Source organism: Chelonoidis abingdonii, chromosome 2 (assembly GCF_003597395.2).
Source record: "Chelonoidis abingdonii isolate Lonesome George chromosome 2, CheloAbing_2.0, whole genome shotgun sequence".
Classification (NCBI taxonomy): Eukaryota; Metazoa; Chordata; order Testudines; family Testudinidae; genus Chelonoidis; species Chelonoidis abingdonii.
In genome coordinates this window covers 68,758,430-68,779,888 of record NC_133770.1, presented here as the reverse complement: position 1 = coordinate 68,779,888, position 21,459 = coordinate 68,758,430, and the positions used below count along the sequence as shown (strand labels likewise).

General features: G+C 42.5%; 1 protein-coding gene across 3 annotated transcripts in view; it reads right to left on the bottom strand.

The window, feature by feature from the left end:
• The window catches only part of WIPF3 (WAS/WASL interacting protein family member 3), a 323,552-nt gene extending 313,376 nt beyond the window's left edge, over positions 1-10,176 (bottom strand). For all 3 annotated transcript variants that reach the window (XR_012655225.1, XM_032774882.2, XM_032774883.2), the window contains exon 1: positions 10,078-10,176. The gene's annotated coding sequence lies outside the window, so the exon portion shown is untranslated. The remainder of the gene's footprint in view (positions 1-10,077) is intronic.
• Between the last annotated feature and the right edge of the window lie 11,283 nt (positions 10,177-21,459).

Below are 21,459 nucleotides of genomic sequence, written 5' to 3'. Positions count from 1 at the left end.
AAAGGTGAGGTGTTTTGTTTAGCTTCTTTGTTGTTGCGTTTTGTTTTTGTTTTGATCTGCAGCATGTACAAAGTCTTCTACACACCCTCTCAAGTCACATTTTCAAGACTTGCTGTCTTTCCAGAAACAGCAGTGTTGCTATTCTCCAGTTCTGCACCTAAAGAAAAATTCAAATGGGGACCATGTTTCTGGCAAAGTTGGATTGTTTGCTCCTTTTCTTACATAGAACTGTTCCCACAGGAACAATCCCAGCAAGCTGAGTAATCAGTTCCTTCAGTGGAAGGATGTTCCGGTCTCCAATTAAATAGCTGGTCTTTTAGCCACAAGCAAGGTAGTATTCATAATCTTGCCTTTATGCTGTGCAATACATGGCAAAGACAGTGAAACTGGGTTTTAAAATATCATCTGAGCTAGGTGGCACTAGTTCTGAACTTAAAATAGCAAAGGTGCAAGATGATTCACTAAATCTCTGCCTAACCCATTCTACATTTCCCCCTTCCAAACTAGTTATGGTTGATATCTGAAAGTATTTCATCATGATTCATTTTTTTCCTCTTGGAAATGCAGGCATGACAGCTCAGGTTGAGGTTTCACCAGCTAAAGGCATACCCCAAAACTCAAGGTGCTGCAGAAGGTAGTGCTGGCAATTCAGTGGGAAGCACTCTTCTCTCTGATTCAATACTAATCTTATGCCTCAACATTGTGTTGGGGGATACTGCCTGTTGCCAGAGTACCACCTTTTAAATTAGAGTACAATGGGGTGCCTGACCACTTGTGGACATTAAAGCCTTAGGTGAAATCCAGATCCCATTGAAATCAATGGGAGTTTTGCCACTGATTTCAGTTGGGCTAGGATTTCATCCTCATGTCTATTTGCAAGAGTATGGGTGTTAGCCATAGGCTCCTGAGCAAATTCCATTAGGTCATTACATTCTATTCATCCACTGTAAAGTCAACTGGACATAATATTCTTCACTTTCTTTCTTAAACTGTCGGGCTGAACACTGTTAAACAGTTGCTACATTCCACCCCAAAAGTGGTTGCAGTCCACTGATGGAAGAAGTGATGATTCCAGTATGTGTGTTTATTAAAGTAGGGCAAGTGTGTTAGTACTTGTAGATAAAAGGTGCTTTACAGATCTACGTTATTTAATAAACGTATGCACATTGCCACCATATTGGGTGGATTTTTTTTTATTACTTAAAAGGTCAGAGACAAGTAACCCTACAGAGGTTTGGTTGCTTGGCTTTGACTCCAATATTTGGAAGTTTATCCAACTGCATTTCATAAAAACTATTCAAACTTTCTGGGTTAGTTAAATTGGGCTGAAAATTTCATGAGATTTCTGGCAGTTACTTCCAAGGGAGAAACAATTATCAGCGCAGCCTCTCTTATGGTATTTCAGCATTACCAGTCCTGGCTAGAATCATAAAACTTTCTTGAGAGCAAGGTTTGGTTTCACTTTATTTGGAGTTCCTAACAAAGGTTTGGGCCATTCTCTACTTTATCCTAACTGGTTTGCCCATTTCTAACATAGCACAGCTTGGCTATAGATATTGACAAATATTTGAACAGCACAAAGCAAAGTTTTCACTGCTCTCAAAATGTTGTAGCTAACAGTTATAAAAACTCAATTAAAATATAGTGACCTATGTATTGATCAACCAACTTAAAGACCATGGGTGAAATCCTGCCTCTACTGAATTCAATGGCAAAACTCCCATTGATTTATATAGAGTCTTGATTTCATCCACTATGTGCAAGAAGTAATTTCAAGGTAGTTTGTGGCTGTTATTTCTCTAATGAGTTAATGTCAGGGATCAGGAGAGGCTAAGTATTTTTACTTGTATACCTAGTTCTGAGTTCCTGATAGTGGCAAAGCGCCCATCTAAACCAATGGGAATTTTACCAGATTAAGAATTGTGCACTTTGATTTCTGTTTAAGGCTTTTGGTTTCAACTGTGTGCAGATTTTAACACATTTATACCGCAGAAGAGAGCTGTTGGAAAACATAGTAAGAATCTATAAATACACACACGGATATTACAAAGATACAGGGATCAACTATCCTCACTAGTCAAAGACAGGCCAGTAGTGTTGCAATAATCTTAAATATTTACCATATATACTCGATCATAAGATGGTTCGTTTATAAGCCGACACCCCCCCCAAGATAGATAAGTAAAAATAGAAAATGTTAATGACCCATTCATAAGCCGACCCTATAATTCAGGGGTTAGCAAACTTTGGCTCCCAGGCCATGAGGACAAGCCGCTGGTGGGCTGAGATGGTTTGTTTACCTCAAGTGTCTGCAGGCACAGAGGTAAACCGAAGTAAACAAAGCGTCCTGGTGCACCAGCTGCTTATCCTGATGGGCCAGGACCTGCAACTCGTGCGGAAATTTTTTTGTAGGGGGAGAAGCTAGGGGTCAGGGGAATAACCCCTGTGACCACCCTCCACATGACCCCACCCCCTAGCCCACTCTCCCCATCCCTTCCCTTCCCACCTTATCTGGGGCGGGCCAGACTGGGCGGCGCAGCCGTAGCGTGCTGCAGCGGGCTTGGCTGGGCGGCCACAGCCTGCTCTGCTTTGGAGAAGGGGACGTGGGAGTGGGAAGAGCAGCGTGGTCAGAAAGGAAGAGACTCTGGCCCCACCTTTTCCCTTCTGGCTCTGCTGCCTCGCCTTGCTCCCTCTGTTGGGGGAGGGGCTGTGTCCCACCTCTCCCTGTCTATACCTGTTCATAAGTTGACCCCCTTCTCTGGTGCTTCCCTTTTTTACTAAAAAAAATTGGCTTATGAATGAGTATACATGGTAATACAATTTCCCTGTTATCAAATAAAATTCAAGAATCACTGTCAATGGAAAATGGTATGAAATTGCCAGTATTGGAGATATCCAAGGGCAAGGCTAGGAGAGAGACCTGTTTATTAGGAATTGTTCCGGAATTAGGTTTTTGTGCAGATTTTTTTCTCTAGAGAGGTTGATCACTTGATCAACTTCCTAATTCCAGTATCAGCTCCATCCCCAGGATAGTCATTATCTCTTGTCTGTGACTGGCAGGATCGATTCTGTTTTTTGTTTTTTTTTTTTTTATCTTCTACTTAAGTTTTTAGCCCTCCTCTTCTCTCCTCCAGTTGTCTGTTCCCTCTTCTCTCCAGTTTTTTATATCCTCCTTTACCCTTCACCATCTGTCTCCTCCTTTGTTACGAACACTGTTACGATCACTTTCCCTATCTGGTTCCTGCTCTCTGATGCACAGGTTACTGACACTGAAGCAGTTTACCTAGAATGACAGAGACACCTGCAGTAGAGGAAGACAAGCCGTATGTGGAGTGACTGCAGGTGACAACTGCAGCAGATTCAGCATGGCAAACACACACAATGGAAACAGAAGGAGATATACCAAAAGTCCACTAATAAGAACATTCTACTTCTGCCTTGCAAGCTGCATGAGATGTCAATGGTCCACATTTCTGCCACTCATATTGCTGTATCAAACAAACAAACAATGACAATTTCCCAATATTAACATATTAATTTAAGAAATGATGTGTCTTCTATTGAAGGTAGTATCAATCTTCCCACTGACTTCAGTAGGAACTGGATCAGTCCTTTAGGACCTGATTCTGCAAACACGCACGTGCTTAACTTAATTACACATATAGTATGAATAGTTTCATTGAAATGAGTGGAACTACCCAGGAATAGAACTAAGCATGTGCAAAACTGTTGGCAGGCTCAGGGCCCTAGAATATAAGGTAATTTATTTTTAAAAGACTCTGATTTGTAAACTAACATATGGAAATGTGTTCATAGTAATAGTAAGCAACTTCCTGATCAAATTCCAGCTACAATTTGACAAATGCTTTTGGAATTACTCAAAATAACCCCAAGAGAAGCCAGTATTCTCTTTGGATTTAAGTTGCCAAAGAAATCCTTTGTTCTCCTGATACAGAACCCCCCAACCCCACACCAACCTCCTGTGCCCATCCTATTTTCCTTGCATATTTGCATGATGACTTTAACAGGCACACAGATTTTATACAGGGAAGAAAAGAAAAAGTCTTCCCAAGTGCATTTTAAAAGTGTAACTGATTTGGGCAAAAAGTCTAACAGCAGCCAGTACTATTTTATACACAGCAAGGAGTGTCAGAGAGTATGTATGCTTTTCATTGCATAATACTGTGCTGGTAAAGAAGGCAACATATCTTCAGTGCCTTTTAACAAGGGAGTAAGCAAAGAAACAAAAGTCCAAACACATTATGATCTAGTGCCATATGCTGCAGTCCTGTCTGTGATTGTATAACAAAGGTAAAATGTGATACAGTTAACAAGTGGTTCAAGAGTCATGATATCATGCTTATAATTTATGAAATAGTATCTGCTTAAATAGATCTCTCTCAGTAAATTAATTCATTGTATTAACCTAATAGGAAGTGTGTGCTTTCAGAGAGCAATAGGTACCAAGCATACATTGTAATTCTAGTTCTCCCTAATATACCATACAATTGCCAGGAATGTAAATGATGGATATTTCATTATATTTAAGTAGCAAAACAGACGCAATTGGCAGCTTTCTTGATCATTCAAAGTGTCAGTGTCAACACTGAGCTAGGAGTATATCATGGAAATTGCTATTATAATTTCCTTATAAATTTCAGAGAATTGTATCTTGCAAATTTCTTGGGGTTGATTTTCCATGCCTTGCACCTTATGTCATCACTTACCCCTATGTAGAGAGGGTACAAAGCGCTACCATGCTGATCCAAAAGCATTTTACATCCATTATGCACAGAGCTAAGAGGCAACATAATGTGTCAAGCAATGGAGAATCAGGCTCCTCATGTTTGGTGCTAGCCCAGATGTAGATATTTTTGGAAAGTTTGAAGAAAATACATTCAACTGTTTTTTGTGTTATCAAAGCATGGGAAAAATATTTTCCACATTACATGAAAATTCTTTAGTTGTTTCACATAATAGTTTTCCAATGGCTGCTTTAAAGTTTTCAAGCTGACATGTATCTAACAGTGAATGCGTCCATTTGAAGGCACTTGGTTACGGCCTAAAGTTATGAACGTTTGCAAAACTATGTACTGAGCATATATAGGACATACTTTTCTCACCGATTTAAGCATTCACCAAAGCACTTTGAATGTTTTCAAGTATAGATCTGGTTATACCATCAGTCATCACTGTTATGAACTCTGACAGCCGTTGGACTATCCTGATCAAATACCACTTGTGGATGAAAAGCTAGGAAACCCTGTTTAGGTTTCATCAGGATCAGCTGAGTTTCAGAACTGTATAACCATTTCCCACTTCTGACTTCCTCAATTTTCCAAAGAGAGGAAAATGTTCACAGTAATTTACAGTAATGGAATTTACAAATAACATAATCCTTTGATTCTTCAATAATGTAAGAACTAGGTAATGACAGAGTAATGCAGGTGTTGCTCTAATAGCCATGTTAACATAGTGATTAATTCAAAACGGATCTCTGAAAAATGACAAGTTGTTATACTCTCTAAAGAGCTTGGACTTTGTGAGCTCTGTTGCGCAAGAAGAAAATAATTTTCCTGCAGCAGTAACATGCCCTAACCTTTCACCTGTCCAGGGATTTATGACATTTTAAAACTAATGGTCTAACATGCTCACATAATAATAGAGCAGATGTTCAAGTTCATCCAGAAACAATAAATTATGGAAGTTAGAGGGAGAAAAAGCAAGGTTCTGCTAGTCCTAATGCCTGTTCTCATCTAGTTTTAATCGCTAAGCAGAGGTGAACCTGGTCAGTAATTGCAGGGAAGACACCTCCACAAAAACAGGAGACTATGAAACATGTAGATCTTTTGTAGACAAGATCATTTCACTTTCAAGCCTCGAACAGATTACTACCAGCATACAAAGCAGTTTGATAGTTAGTGCTACTACTTCTGAATGCAGACATCCCTGATTCTGTTTGATGCTGGAATGGATTCAGTATTTAAGCACGTGGACATCTTTCTGTATTTGGCACAATCATCATCAAGCTCTGGAGTTTTTTGCTAGAATGCACTTATTCATTAGATAGTTATTGTTAAGATATCGTTTTTTCAATTTAAGCCCTTATTTTCAGTAGTTTGACTTTCTAAAATATCTACCTTCAGGCCGAAATTCTTATGCTTAGTCCCAGCCCAGAGGTGAATTTTTTATTTTTTTTTAGGATGAGACATTCAGATAAATGCTGATTTTAAGTGCTTATTAAAATAAGTTATTTATATTGTCTCTCTTTAATCTTTAACAAGAATTGTAGATCTTAAATTAAAAAAAGAATAAGTATTGCAATGACAGACGTAGGCTTTTTTAGCAGAAGAGTGAGAAAATTCAAAGTTAGCAATAACTTTAAATCAGGATACATTCCAGCAGGGGTCTTTCATTATATGACAATACAATATATATGCAGTAACAGACAATGAGATATACCAGTTGTGCATCCCGTGTTTCAGAAAACAGTACACAAATTCAGCTTATTTATATTTTCTTATTGGAGAAGCAATACAGAAAAAAAAGAAATGGAGTTTCTTGCTGTTAGACTGTATTATTTGCCAAATTCAGTATTATGTTGCATTTTTCACTACTGTGTGATCACAGAATGAAAATCCCTATTGTACTGACCCCGTACTGAATTTAGTTCCACTAAAGTCGGTAAGAATCTGCCTATATGAAGTAGCTTGCAAGATTAAGGCCCAAATTTCTATTGATCTAAAAATGTATACAGCCCCTATCATAACATCTGTGTACTTCCAAAATAATTAAAAACAGACAGTAAAAAGCACAATAGCTTTAACTCTGTTTGTTTGTTTTTTTAATTATAGTCCCACACCCAGATTGCAAGGTGGTTGGGACAGGGACCACATTTTCATAGGAGTTGTCAGCGCCTAACACAATTGGGTCTCGATCTTGATTGGAGCCCATAGGTAATATAAACAGCATATCATCAATAACAGTGTTGCATTAACATGGCAATGGGTTGCATGTAATATCTTAGGCCACATTCCTGAAAGGAGCTCTGTGTGGGTATAAGGATCCACCCACAGTTTCTTGCAGGATTGGGGCCAAGTCCATACTTAAATTGTCATCATTATCTAAGGCAAAACAACCAACAGCACAACAAAACACGAGAATAATTCTTTCCTAAGGGAGGAATTCTGAACCCATGTGCAAAGCTTAAGTAAAAGAGCCTTGTCCAGGGGAATTTGGTAAAGGATGGGGCTGGGGGAGAAACAGACTCTTCCCTCCTCACCCAAGATCATGCAAAATATATTAAAGGCCATGGACTGCAGCAGCATCCATGATCATTGTGCACTCCATTCACATCAATGTTTAGGCCAGTGAATCCACGTATTTGACTTGCACTAGCATCCAGCATATGTCCAATAACTCCTCCACCCCTACAAGCTAATGCGGAGAGGTATCAAAGAATAGAGTTGCCTAACCTCCCTGCATAGCTTCTCTGTGGCTTGCCCTTTCATGCACGTGAACAACATACAGAAGCTCTGCTGAGTTTAGGAACTTCTATGCCTGGAAGGTTGTAGGGAAGCAGTAGTCAGTCTTTGAAATATTTCAGCGGCTATTACATGTACTGTTATGGCAAAACAAAACTTGCCCAAAGACACCTTATGCTGTATGTTTATAATGTTAAATTAATAGTAATAACCTAGCTGCATTTTGTTGTTTTAACAATGACTGTATTCAAGTTACAAAATTATATAAAACTAAAAAAAAACAAAAGACTGATTTAACAGAAAAAGTTAAACTTCCATTTGATTTATGAGCCTGTTTCATTTAATTTTTCACATCATCTGTATACACACAAAGACACACACATCTGTAGAACATGCCATCTGAGATGTTAAAAATGAGTTATAGTAATAGATAGTTAAATAAAAACATCACATGACATTTGCGGTAATATGTACAAATTTTATGGATAAAGATGATTTCAAGCAATATTTCTAGATCACTGGAAGCATTTGGAAACTTTAGACCCTATGTAAAGACTGCTCCATGATTATTCCATGTAGAAATGACCACCACCTACCATATATCTGAAGTTCCTTTCTTTTTTTGAATGAACTACCCTTTTTACTTCCATACAGAAAATTGTTTTAATTTTAGCAAGATTTTGGTACTATTCTAAAATACTTAACCAGAACTATCCAGTCTTGAATAACAAACCATAAAGGACGGGCATGTTGGCCCGGATGACTCTTTTCTATTCCTTGAACTCCTTATGTTCTTAACTGTAACTACACAACCACACATTTCCTCCAACCCCCCATGGCCTGTGACATAATCTCACACTCTCATGAATGTGCAATATTTGTAGTATAAAAAACCCTCCAGCTATTCTTTAGCTATATACTCTCCTGATATGCTATGCTAACATGGATAATTTTAAATCACTAAGGATAGTTTTACACACATACTTCTCTGTTTATATGCACTTAATATAATTTTTAACATTATTCAAAAATAATTATGTCAGATACCCAGGGAATCTTGTTCAAATGCTAGGAACTACACAAGGTACTTGTGGCACCTTAGAGACTAACCAATTTATTTCAGCATGAGCTTTCGTGGGCTACAGCTCACTTCTTCAGATGCACAGAATGGAACACACAGACAGGAGATATTTATACATACAGAACATGAAAAGGTGGAAGTACGCATACCAACTGTAAGAGTCCAATCAACTGAGATGAGCTATCATCAGCAGGAGAAAAAAAACCTTTGAAGTGATAATTGAGATGACCCTTAGAAGGTGTGAGGAGAACTTAACATAGGGAAATAGATTCAATTAGTGTAATGACCCAAGCTAAGGGGGCAGGGCTAGCTCAGTGGTTTGAGCATTGGCCTCCTAAACCCAGGGTTGTGAGCTCGGCCCTTGAGGGGGCCACTTAGGAATCTGGGGCAAAAATTGGTCCTACTAGTGAAGGCAGGGGGCTGGACTTGATGACCTTTCAAGGTCCCTTCCAGTTCTGGAGATTGGTATATCTCCAATTATTACCTATTTCCATTCCCAGTCTCTGTTTACACCTAAGTTAATTGTCTCTAATTTGCATATTAATTCAAGTTCAGGAAAAGGGGGAACTTCATAAGTTCTTACAAGTTATTCTGATTCAAAGAGATTAAAAAAAACAAAAACTGATGCTAACTAAATCTGTACCTAACATGAAATCCACATTGTAACCAGCCACACTGAAAGAAACTACATCTCAAAGGGTTATATCCTCTCCCTTCTTATTTACAGGTACCCTACCGGCCATCCACCATCCCTGTTTTCAGTTTGTGTTGGCTTTGGACTGAAGCACCTTAGGAAAAATCTTGGTCCCATTGAAATCCTTGCTGTTTTATATCTTTATGTAAGGGAGTTATAATTATCTATATAACCACTACAGCTAATAATTAAAAAATGCTGGACGAACAAGAAGGTTGAGTAACTCCACCTAGAAGCTAGAAACGTCAAGAGAAGTCCCGAGTGCACTCAGCAGTCACACCTAGTGTGTGTCATTTTCATGCCACAGATGCCATTTAAAATATCTGTTACCAACACGGCGGCTTATGAGCACATAGGCTGGTCGGAAGGCGGGGCCTGGCCACTCAGGTGTTTAAGATACAGATAATCGATACTGGTGGGCGCTACCCGGTGCACTTACCACTTCTGGAATCCAGCCCCTCATCTCCAAGGGCCTCCCAGCCCAGGCTGCATTGCACGGAAACACCGACAAGCTGCACTTGGCCAGGCAGCGAGTTCCCAGCCCTCTCGACCCGTCTGGGGGAAGGGGTGGCAGCAACCCCCAGGCGTGAACCTTCCCGCTGGAGGGAGTCCCCTGCAGGCCGGGGGCCAGTGGCGCCCGCCCGCCCGGGGAAGGTCGGCGTGGAGCCCGGAGCCGGGCTGAGGGAAGCAAGCCCGGCGCGGAGCAGCACCGCGGTGCCCCTCCGGGAGCGGGACTCTGTCCTCAAGCCCCCGGGAGGGGGCCTGACAGCAGGCGGGGGAGGGGCAGGACCACACGCGCCCCGGCCTGGCTCACTGACCTGCCGGCGCTGCTGCAGCGGCCGCGACCTCCCCACGATCCGCGATAGAGAAACCCGCGGGGGCGCTGCTCCTCAGCGGCTCTGCGCTCCCGCCGCGGCCGGCGGGGAGGNCTCCCTCCCACCTGCTCTTCCGCCGCCAGGCCCGGCCCCGGGAGCGCGGCGGGGGGTGGGCGGCCCCGGCCCCTGGGCTCAGGTGAGAGGCCTGCGAAGCCCCGACCCGCTCCCCAAGGAAATCGTCAAACTTGGATCCTGAGCATCTGCGGTGTCCAGCCCCCGAGCTGCACTATCCCCACAGAGCACAAGGTCCCTGGCTTCTCCGGCGGGGATGAATCCGGGCCTCGGCACAGCTTGGAAGAGGAGTACAGTAAAAACCCCAACCTCCTTTTGGCCCTGGTTCCCCAGATTTCCTGGTATGACTCAGTCCCACACTGCACCATCTCACTAAGTGGAGCTGGTGAATGCCGGTCCAGTAGCACACGGTTCTACTCCCTGGAGCCCAGCGGTTAAATCTACCCCCTACCTTGCCCCTCACAAATTTAAAGTGTCTAAAGAAAAATTCCAGCTCCTGTTGCAAACTGGAGCAGTTGCACAGCACAGATGTACCTAGCCCCTGGAACTTGCTGGATTCAGCATTTTTTTTTTTTTTTTAAATCCCAAATCCTAAAACAACTGCCTACTAAACAGAAGGGTGCAGCTGCTCCTATTCCACTGTAAAAATCCATACCCCGATGCATCACATAGAGCACCTGGAGTCTGGCCATTTTGGGAGCTCAAACCGCAAATTGTACCATATACAAATTTTTTTTTTTAGGAGCTTATGAAACTATAAATGAAATCTCTAAACTCCCAAGAGTAGCTCTTGAGGAGGACTTTGCCTTCTAAATTATAAAGGCAAAATATTGTTTGCTCATCCCAGCAGATTTTCTTTTCCACAAATTCAGTCAGTGATTCGCCTCATGCAGGAAGAAACACACAATCTAGTTGTGGCCTGACAGGCTCTGTCCACACGTTTCAGGAATAAGGAAAAATGTTTGTGGTTGCTTTTGTAGAACAGAAAATCCTCAATCTGGGGATTGTTTAAACACCAGCCCCTTCTAGGTGCTTCAGGTAACTGGATGCTCATTTCCTTGGATCTGTGTCAATGAAAATCATGTTCAGGTATTTTAGAAAATCTAGATGAGGTGTCTCTACATCCAGCAGGATTTTTAAGTAATTCCAAGACTCAGCAAATCCATTTCACATAGATCCAGACAATGGAAATCTCATCTCACTGAGGATGTTGAAAGGCTATGCTGGTAGCCTATGGACTGCTGTCTTTGTGTTGTGGGTATGGAAAGTCTTTCTGTGGAATTCTAAGTCATGGAAATCCCTCTCCCCATTGTACTATCTGCTGCTAAAATCAGTTTTCAGATTAGTTATCAAACCAGGTAATCCTTGGCCTCAATAATCTGCTCCAGTTGCTGCCACAGGTTGTAGAGTCTTCTAAACACATTTCCAGTGAATGCTTGACTTGCACCTTAAAGGGTAGCAAATATGCTAATCGTACAAAACCAAACACTCTTTCCCTGCCCTTCTCCTAGGCCCCACCCCATTCACTCCATCCCCACTCCCTCTGTTGCTCTCTCTCACCCACCCTCCCTCACTCATTTGCACCAGGCTGGGGTGGGTCCCTTTTCGACTGGGTGCAGAGGTGAAAGTAAGCTTGTATGGCGTACTGGCAAGAGCTGGTACACCATACCGGACTGGCTTCCCCAGGTGGCAATTTATAGGGCCTGGTGCTCCCAGCAGCGACTGGAGCCCTGGGCCCTTTAAATTGCCGCCAGAGCCCCCAGGTAACGGAGGTGGCCAGGATCCCCAGGGCTCCAGTGGCGATTTAAAGGGCCCAGGGCTCCGCTGCAGTAGCGGTGGCTGGGAGTCCCTGGCCCTTTAAATCACCACCCGAGCCCCGCCGCCGCTACCTCGGGGCTCAGGTGGCGATTTAAAGGGCCCGGGGTGGTAGTGGTGGCTGGGAGCCCATGGCCCTTTAAATCACCGCTGGAGCCCCCGGCCGCCACTGCTACCCTGGGGTTAAGGCAGCAGGGCTCAGGTGGTGATTTAAAGGGCCTGGGGCCCCACTGCGGTGGCGGCGGCCGGAGCCTCAGGCCCTTTAAATGGCCTGTGAACCCTGGGGCTCCCAGCTGCCTCTGCAGCTGGTCGCTCCATCAGTGATTTAAAGGGCCCGGGGCTGCCACTACCACAGCCAGATCCTAGGGCCCTTTAAATCTTGATTTAAAGGGCCCCAGGCTCTAAAGCCCCAATCCTTTTCCAGTTGAGGTCATGCCCTTTCCGGTTGAGGACCCACCCCCTGCTCAGGACTCCGGAGTACCGGTAAGTCCTTTAAGTTACTTTTACCCCTGACTGAGTGTTCCAAAAAAACCAAAAACAACTTTGGCCTAGGTGAAGAAGAAGAAAAACGACACATTGAAAATGTACTTGAGAGAGAGATTTAAGTGCCAAATTTTAAAATAGTTTTTGTATCAATTTTTCAAGACTGCTTTTTAGCTTAGATTAGAGATCAATTTTACGGGCTAGTTACATCCAGAATTACTTGCACAAATTCTTATGGGGTGGGCTTGGAACCTATATTATTAAACTGAAAATAACTTGATTTAACCCAAATAGGTCATATATTTATACACAAATACTGCCTTAGCATAAAGAGGAAACTATAGAGACAGGAGTAGTGAGGAATCCAAAAAGCAGAGCAATAATATTTTTTAAAAGTTGTTTCTTGCTGCTTCTGTGGATTGTTTACCTAAAGTCTAGGATTATTCCCCTTTCCAACCCATCCTACGTAATTAGGATGAAATTCACCTTGTGCAGAGGGGCTATGCATGAATTAAGTACCACCTAAGCCCTATTTGAAGGACTTTAGTGGCATTGCTGGGGTGCATAGGTTTCATCTTGGTCCTCGATGCAGTGGTAAATTTCACCCACAGTACATTCGTTATAGCCCAAATGGTTCAAACACACTTAAGTATTATGTTCTTGACCTGGCCAGCAGTAGTCATCTTTGTTACTCACCCCTATTGTACATTGAGTGTTTGTGGTAATCTAGCCGTCCAGTCCCAGACCTGGACTTTAGGGTCCACCAGTCTGGTCCTGTCCCAAATCTGGACTTTTGCGTCCAAAGTTTGGGGGCTTACCTGAAACTCCCCCAAGCTCACTACCAGCTTGGATATTCTCGCTGCCACCAGATCAGGAATTAATCTATGGGGCCTGATCCCCCCTTTCCTCCCTCTGGTGTTCCCAACCCTCCCTTGGTGGGACACCCAGATTCCCAATCCCTTGGATGCTAAAAGCAGGGAAAATAACCCCTTCCCCCTCCTTCTCAGGCTTGCCTCGCGGCTAACCTGTGTGACCCAAGAAACCAGCTTTTCTGCTTCCCTCAGGACAATGGAGATGCAAAATACCCACAGCTGGGCTCTGCCACCCCCCTTGCTCCAGGAACGAGGGAAAAATTGTAACCACCAGAGAACAGAGAGAATTCTTCGTCTCTTTCCCCGTAGTCTGCTCTTTCCCTGGACCCAAATAGGAAAATAGCCCACAGCCTGGCTTTTCCCTTTGCCTCCCTAGGAAAAGAACTTTCACAAGGTTTAACAAGAAAACTTTATAGAAAAAAAGAAAGAAAATATAAAACAATCATCTTGCATTAAGAAACTCAATACAGGCTCTTGCTTATAAGAAAATATAAAGAAACAGTCTGATTTAAAAGATAGCCCAATTAAACCAGCACAACAAATTAACATACAGGTAAATACACCCCAAAGACCATCATAGCTGAATTACTTTGCGGTTCCTGGGTACTTACAGATGTTTAGAAGAAGTATTAGGAGAGAATTAGAAGAAGACTTGTTTCCTCATAGCTAAGAAAACAACAAAGACCCCGAGTATACAAATTCCCGCCCCTGACTTTAAACAATCCAGTTCTCTGATTGGTCCTCTGGTCAGGTGTTCGGTTACCCTTTTCAGGTAAAAGAAACTTAACCCTTACCTTACCTATCCATTTATGACAGTGTTAGTCAGAGAAAAGGACTTAGTGCCAAACTATTTAAAATTTGTCTAACTCTGTTTAGTCATCCAGGGATCTGGGTGCAAAAAAGAGGTGGGGCCTGTCCAAGAGAGGGTCTTCCAGTGTCACAGGGAAAATCAGCAATTCAGTGATGGTGCAAGTGGCCAAAATAGGCCCTAGGGACTATAACTGGCTCTGTGCAGGTGAACACCTGCACAGAGCTCCATTGCCTTCTGCATCCTCCAGATCCTCCTCCTCCTCCTCCTCACAGCTAGCTCCATGGACTCAGGCTAGAAGAATGCAATTTGTACAATCCCAGAGAAGTGAATCTTTCCCATCATTTTATACTGACCTCTATTGAGTTTTATTAAGTAATTAGCTTAGTGTAGTCACTATATGTTATACCTGTATCAGTAATATAGTTTTATATCAAGTGTATCGGTGCAATACATTATTAATGTTTTGCAATATCTAGCTCTGAATACATGGATTATATTAGGTTTTACCATTCTAAAAATTCAATTTTGGAATATTTAAATATACATATTTTAATTGATTACATGAAAAATATATTTTAATGTAGATCAGATAATGTATCTGTTTCACCAATAAGGCAGTCTGTAATGGTTCAGTGATATCAATGTGACCTTCTTGGTGATTCCTGTGTATTATGGCTTGAGCAGCTACAGCAGTTGCTTTGGGTGATGTGGGTTTAGCTATTTGCTGTTAATGGGTTTTGAATGTTGTACCAGTGAGCAGCTTTCCTGCTAGCCTTCATGAACTTAGCTGTGTAACATTCCTAGCCAGGAGCGGCGCCAGTGCTTTTGGCACCCTAGGCGGGGGTCCTTCTGCGCTCCCGGTCGGCGGCAGCAATTCTGCGGCAGAGGGGTCCTTCCACGCTCCTGGTCTTTGGGGGCACTTCAGCGGCGGGTCCCAGAGTGAATGAAGGACCCGCCGCAGAATTGTCGCCGAAGACCCGGAGCGCAGAAGGATCCCCCTGCCGCCAAATTGCCGCTGAGAGCCGCAAAATGGCACCCTCCCAAATCCTGGTGCCCTAGGCAACCGCCTAGGTCACCTAAATGGAAGCGCCAGCCCTGTCTTTAGCTCATCAGTCTCATTCTTTCAGCCACCTTGCCTGGGATTTACACCTGCTTTTTCTTACACATCCCGTTCAGCTTAATCCCATCTTGAATTTACACCCTTGAAAAACACTTTCACAAAAGGGCCCACATGAGGCTTTTCTGGCATCTCAGTTTGGACCAGTATGTGGAAAATATAAATTCACTGTGGGCCTGTAATTGCCAAGAGACTACTGACGCCTAAACTAGCACCAGCCTAAACCAATGATAATATGATCCAGAAGTACAGGGAAGCTAAAATAGGCAGGAACACAGTCTGTGGTCTTTATATAGTGAGTAAGTGGCGGGATGATGGTGTGGCCCATAAAGGAATATTGTGGTATTGTGCAATATGTGATGGGTGAGTGGTAGTTAGTGAGCATTTGTACCCGTAATGGAAATGTAGTTTTGAAGAACATTGGTTAATGAAAGAAGGAATATCAGTTAATACACACAGCTTCTCCCCACTCATATTCTGTACCAGGGGCTAAAAGGACCTTTCTGAACTCAATACTAGAGTTGAGTATAATTATTCTTAACTACATCGTTGTCCTTTTCCTTTCTCCACCATGAGAATCCTCATGACACTGACACCCCATTCTACCTCAAATTCCCCAACCAATCCAAACAATGCAAACAGAACAAACTACAAAAAAAGGATATTAATACATAATTTTAAAAAAACAAACCCTACCGCAAGCAGAGTTTTGACTGCATAATGGGAGAACATCGTAGGGTGTCCGAGTGCAGAAAGCACACTAGGGACAACGCTCTTGCTATTAACGTAAAAGGCACTCGAATACTTCAGTGATAGGTGGCACTATAAACCCCTAAGATTAAATAATTTATTCACACTATAACACATTGCACCTTTTTTTCTGTTCACAAAGAAGGTATAATTTTGTTGATTTTGTTATTCCAAATTATTTGTCGAATTATTTACAAATAATTCTTCTTATGCAACTCGTTCACAAGCTGTTCACAGAGACTATTCAGCATTCTAAAGGCCCTCACTGCGATGAGACAGATGCAGGGGTGGGGGATGAGACAGATGCGAGGGTGGGGAGGTCTCTTTTCCTTGGTTTATTGGTTGAGGCAAATGGGGGGGGGAAGCAGGTTTCTGGTGCAAGTTTTTATGAAAAGAAAATCTGAAGTTTGCTTTCTGTGAATAATCTCCATTATTCTTTTAAAATTAATCATTTCTAAAAAAACATTCGTGCTAATTTTCCATAAAAAAGAGACACAAACAATCTGAGAAGATAAGTTTAACAATCTTCTGTTTTAAATAGTATAAAGCAATACAAATAACACTAACATACATTTTGCACTATCCAATCAAATTAAAGAAAACTACATTAATTAAAAATGCAAAGGTTCACAGAAGTTGTTTTACTTTATTAAGCCAGCTTATTTAATACACAGAGTAATTGCCAATACTGATTTAATATTTGATATGTTCCTTGTTGGGGTGTTCTTCTGGGGGATGGAGGTGGGGTCTTTTTTGAGACTTTTGTCATCTCTGATAATATGATCCTAAATCTGGGAAAAGTGTAATGCTCTTTTCTTTGCCTGGACAAAATTAGAGAAAGATTATACACAGTTCATAACCTATACTAACGTATATCAGGCATGCATGGACTGAAAAGTTGGTGCAGCAAAAGTATCCTTTGTATTCTCTCTCAAATACATTCATAAATCATGTCCTCTAAAAATGTTAATATATTGTTATTGGTGGTGAGTTTAGATCCAAATCCCAAAGTCTTTACTTATGACCTACTTGGGAAAATCCTTCAGTGCTGCTGCAGTTAGGATTTCAGGACTGGACCTATAGTGAATAAATAGTATATACTGCTACTTTCCTACACCAACTGACAGCAGTTTTCTTTGCCTGCTTGTAGTTTGTTCTTTAGTGAGTCTATAGGAGAATGTATTATCATTGCACAGTTAAGACACTAGATTTGGGTTCAATTCCTGACTCTGCCATTCCTGTGGGATCTCTCTGGTTCTCAGCTCCCAGTCTGAAATATAAAAACAAGAGTGTTGCAAGGATAAACTAGTTAATGGTTATGGGGCTTTCAGATACTACAGTGTTGGGGGCCATTTTGTACCTAGACAGATAAGTGGGACAATCCTGACTAACTCGGTACAGTTGTTGAACAGCTCAACAGTAAATAAGAGACCCAGTTCTACATCCTTCTCCCGAACAAGACAAATCAATGAAGCAATGGAGATTTGTCTGCACCAGAAGTGCAGGATTATGTACTAGCTGGGGCACCATCCCATGACCCTGTGTACAGAATGACTTGCAGCAGGCAAGTCTGCTGCTACAATACATTTAGTCACTTTTCAGAGTATAACAGACTATTACCTAAAATGAGACAATAAAACTCTCCTCTTACATCACAGCCATGAAATAAGAGTTTTGCTATAGCCATTGATTAAATGTTATATTATGTAACAGGAAAACATTTTCATTTCCACTAGGGGGAGTATTACTAAAGCAGAACAACATGATTTGTGGGCACAACCATCGGCATTTTTCAAGACCGTGTTTTCGTTTTCCACTTCCCTTGTTAAGACAGAAAGATCTCTCTATTCCATAGTCATTGCAGGCCAGACCTGTACTCATACTGATGTCCCTTTGTCAGGGCAACCATGTGTAGTGTTTTGGCCAAAATTTTAAAATCTAACTGTCTAATGGCAAGATGTGACTCAGAGTACCAAGAACAGGATTAGGGAACAGAATTTAAAAACAAAAACTCAAGGACCAGACATTTGCGCACACAATTCCTGCCATTGTGCATGCAAATTGAGTATTGTACAAATGTCTCAGTTGATCTAACTGCTCCTTCTTTGTAACTGAAACAATTGACACTCCTCAACTTCTGGATCTCTTAATTATGTCTGTCCCAAGGTTCATTCGCTCTTCCTCTTCCGTCTATTTCACCTTTTGCCAAAATTGTAATACATATGCCCTAGTCCTGCAAAGCACAAGTGCAGGTGTCTGTCTGTGTGGGTCCAGTTATGGGATCATGGCATAAATTTGTCAAAGTATGTCTACATACTGATTTGTATATGCAAAATGTCTGACTTTCACACACAATTATGGTAACTATGACCACAAGTTTGGATCCACAAAGAGGTATATATTTCCACATCTTGTGCCTGTTTGCCTTAAAAAATTGGGCGGGGGGGGGGGGTTGGCCTTTTGTATCTTTAGAAACAACATTTGAGCAAGCAGTTAGTGAAATCCTTCCCAGAGTCTCAGCACTTCACTACAAAACTTTGGAACAATGTACCACTAACACACTTGCCTATGAACCAAAAAATTACTGTATTAAATTGAAGCTATACCTACGTAATTGCAGTCTTAAAGAACAGAGCCATGAGATTAAAAATATTTTCCTTACAAGTGGAGATAGCAAAACATCCATAATAGAGTCTATTGAGAAAGTGAAGACTCATAGGCCAAAGGAAGAATGGCTCTTGAGGTGGGATTTTGAGGTAGGTAAGGAGTCCATTAAGCAGAGAGAGACTATTCCAATTAATGGGACAGCGTAGGAAAAAGGGGCAGAAGAAAGTTTGATATTTGTGGAGTATGGGGAATGAGCAGGTTAATAGGAAGAGGCACTGTCAGGGAGACAAGGAACATGTCCATTGAGTGTTACAGAGGGAACAGTCCTCCTGGAGCCTGAAATGGACAGGAAGCCTCTGAAGAGATTCTGAGAAGAGGGTGAGGCAGTTTGGTCCAGCATTTCCAGGGATAGGTGCAGGATGTGATATGGTGCAGTTTGGACAGATGGTGAGGAAGGCAGAGAAGAGGTGGGCCAGGCACTCAACCCCAGGGGCACACACCATAACAATGAGAGCCAATGGCAGAAGAGGGCCTGCTGTTAGCTAGAAGAGAGGGGCAGTTAGATAAACAGGAGATGGACAAATAATAAATGAGCAAATTTAAACACAGCTCTGATTTTCATTTCTTTACTTTTCTATTCAATGCCCCTTTCAGGCTGTACATTCAGGGCAGAGGGAAAGAAGGAATCTACTTTCTACCCCTCCCCCCCCCCTTTTTTTTTTTAAATATTTCCTCCCTCCCCCATATCCCTAACTTCCACATCCTTCTATCACTGGACCTATTTCTCAATTGCTAGTCATAATCTTAACTGGAAAAGATATCACTCTGGGTCAGATTTACTATATTGATGAAAATTATTTCACTAGCAGAGTCCATCTGCTGTAATGAGAGTTGACACAGTACAGCTAGAGTAGTTGGAAATTATATACCATGGGGCTGATCCTACAAGTTGCTGAAGGCCCTGGAGCCCTATGGACTTCATAGAAGTCAAGGGCAGCTCACAGACTGGGACTTTGTGTTTACTCACATTCTTATATCACAAAATGTAAACATCCTCTTCAGGGCCGGCGCTTCCATTTAGGCGACTGTGCCAGGATTTGGAAGGGTGGCAGACTGCTCCGATGGACGTCCCGCAGGCGTCCCTGCAGTGGGTCCGCTGGTCCCACGGCTTTGGTGGACCTCCCGCAGGCATGCCTGCGGCAGGTCCACCGGAGCCGCGGGACCAGCGGACCCTCCACAGGGACGCCTAGTCCACCGGAGCCTCAGGACCAGCAGACCGTCCGCAGGGACGCCTGTGACAGGTCCACCAGAGCCGTGGGACTGGCGAGCCGGCCCTGCGCCTAGGGCACCAAAAACCCTGGTGTTGCTCCTGATCCTCTTTTCCATTATAACAAAGCTTGACAGTGTAGTTGTCTTGTGGCTAAGGAGTGGGAGCCTGGGTCCAGCTTTTTATTTTTTGCTTTTACTGGCGCATTGACAGCAGTTCTTGGGAATTAGAGGCGTACCCATGGAAACAGCCTTGATTTGGTGTTATAACTTCCAAGTTGCTGGTGTTAATCTATGATTTGCTATTTAAAATAAACTCTTACACTCGAGATTCCATTTAGTCTTCAGACATTTTTCAAGGCAGTTGAACTAGCAGAATCTCCCTTTTCCTTTTGACCAGATCTAGGCATGTGCCAAAGAGGAGCTTGAATCAAGTAAGCATATTTACTTTTAACATACTTTATCCTTTTAAATGCAACTGTGTTCATAAAATCCAAATGTACTTTTACCACTAATAATTTTAACTGGCTTTAAGTGATTTGAGAACACAGAGCTGTAATATTACATGCTACTGAGGAGCTCATCCTTTCTCTAATTTTTGCATCATCATCATTCATCCCAGGATCTCAACATGCTTTTTACTATCGCAAAAGGTGCTAATGGCTTTTACTTTAGGAGTCACTGATATTTAAGCACCCAGGAGGATGCTTCATAGATTGAGTTAGGATGATCTGACCCTGGTCAATGGACGGGCCACACTGAGGGCATTTCTGCACTGGCAGAGTTACAGCTCCAGGAGGTACAGTGTCGCTCAGAGAGCGCTGAAGGGAAACCACTGTTGTGTGTTCACACTGTCAGCTACCTGTGCAATAGCTTGTTCACACTTGCAGCAGTACTTGGAGCGTTGCAATCTGGGCAGCTATTCCACAGAGCATTTCTTCCTCTTCTACTGCTAAGAGTTATAGGAAGATGGAGGGGGTCGCGGGGCATCCTGGGTCCTGTCCCAGTGCCCCATGATGCATTGCTTCACATCACACCAACCCTGTGCTTCCTTCCACATTTGGCACCATCTTTTCTCAGTTTGTGTACTGTGCACCCTGCATCTTTGGGCTGCAGGAATGGATCCTGAACTATTTACCAGTATGCTGCTTGCTCTGACCTACAGATCATGAGTGGCTGTAGAGTTATTCCTTAAACTACAAAGGCAAGAGGAGTGTGACATTGATCTCGCCACATGTACTAGCTGCGACATGAGATTGCTGTCCTCTCATGGCATGCCAGATTTCTAGCCAGATTTTTCCAGTCCTATGTTCCTGTAGAATCCAATGTGGCTGGAACATTAGACTGGAAAAGTTTACAACAAAAACATTATGCAGCATTCTGGGTTTTTGAGTACATAAGCCATGGCCTCTCCACTTTGTCACCATTGGGGATTTCACACCAGTAATGTGTTGGATGGAAACTTCTATTTTCATTGTCTTTGGGGAACATGAAGTTTTTCACTTGCTGTGGCCCATGTAGCACAAGGATGTCCCTCAGGCTACTGCTCAGGTGGGTCCACAGTCCTGGATCATGTAGACTTAAGGAACTGA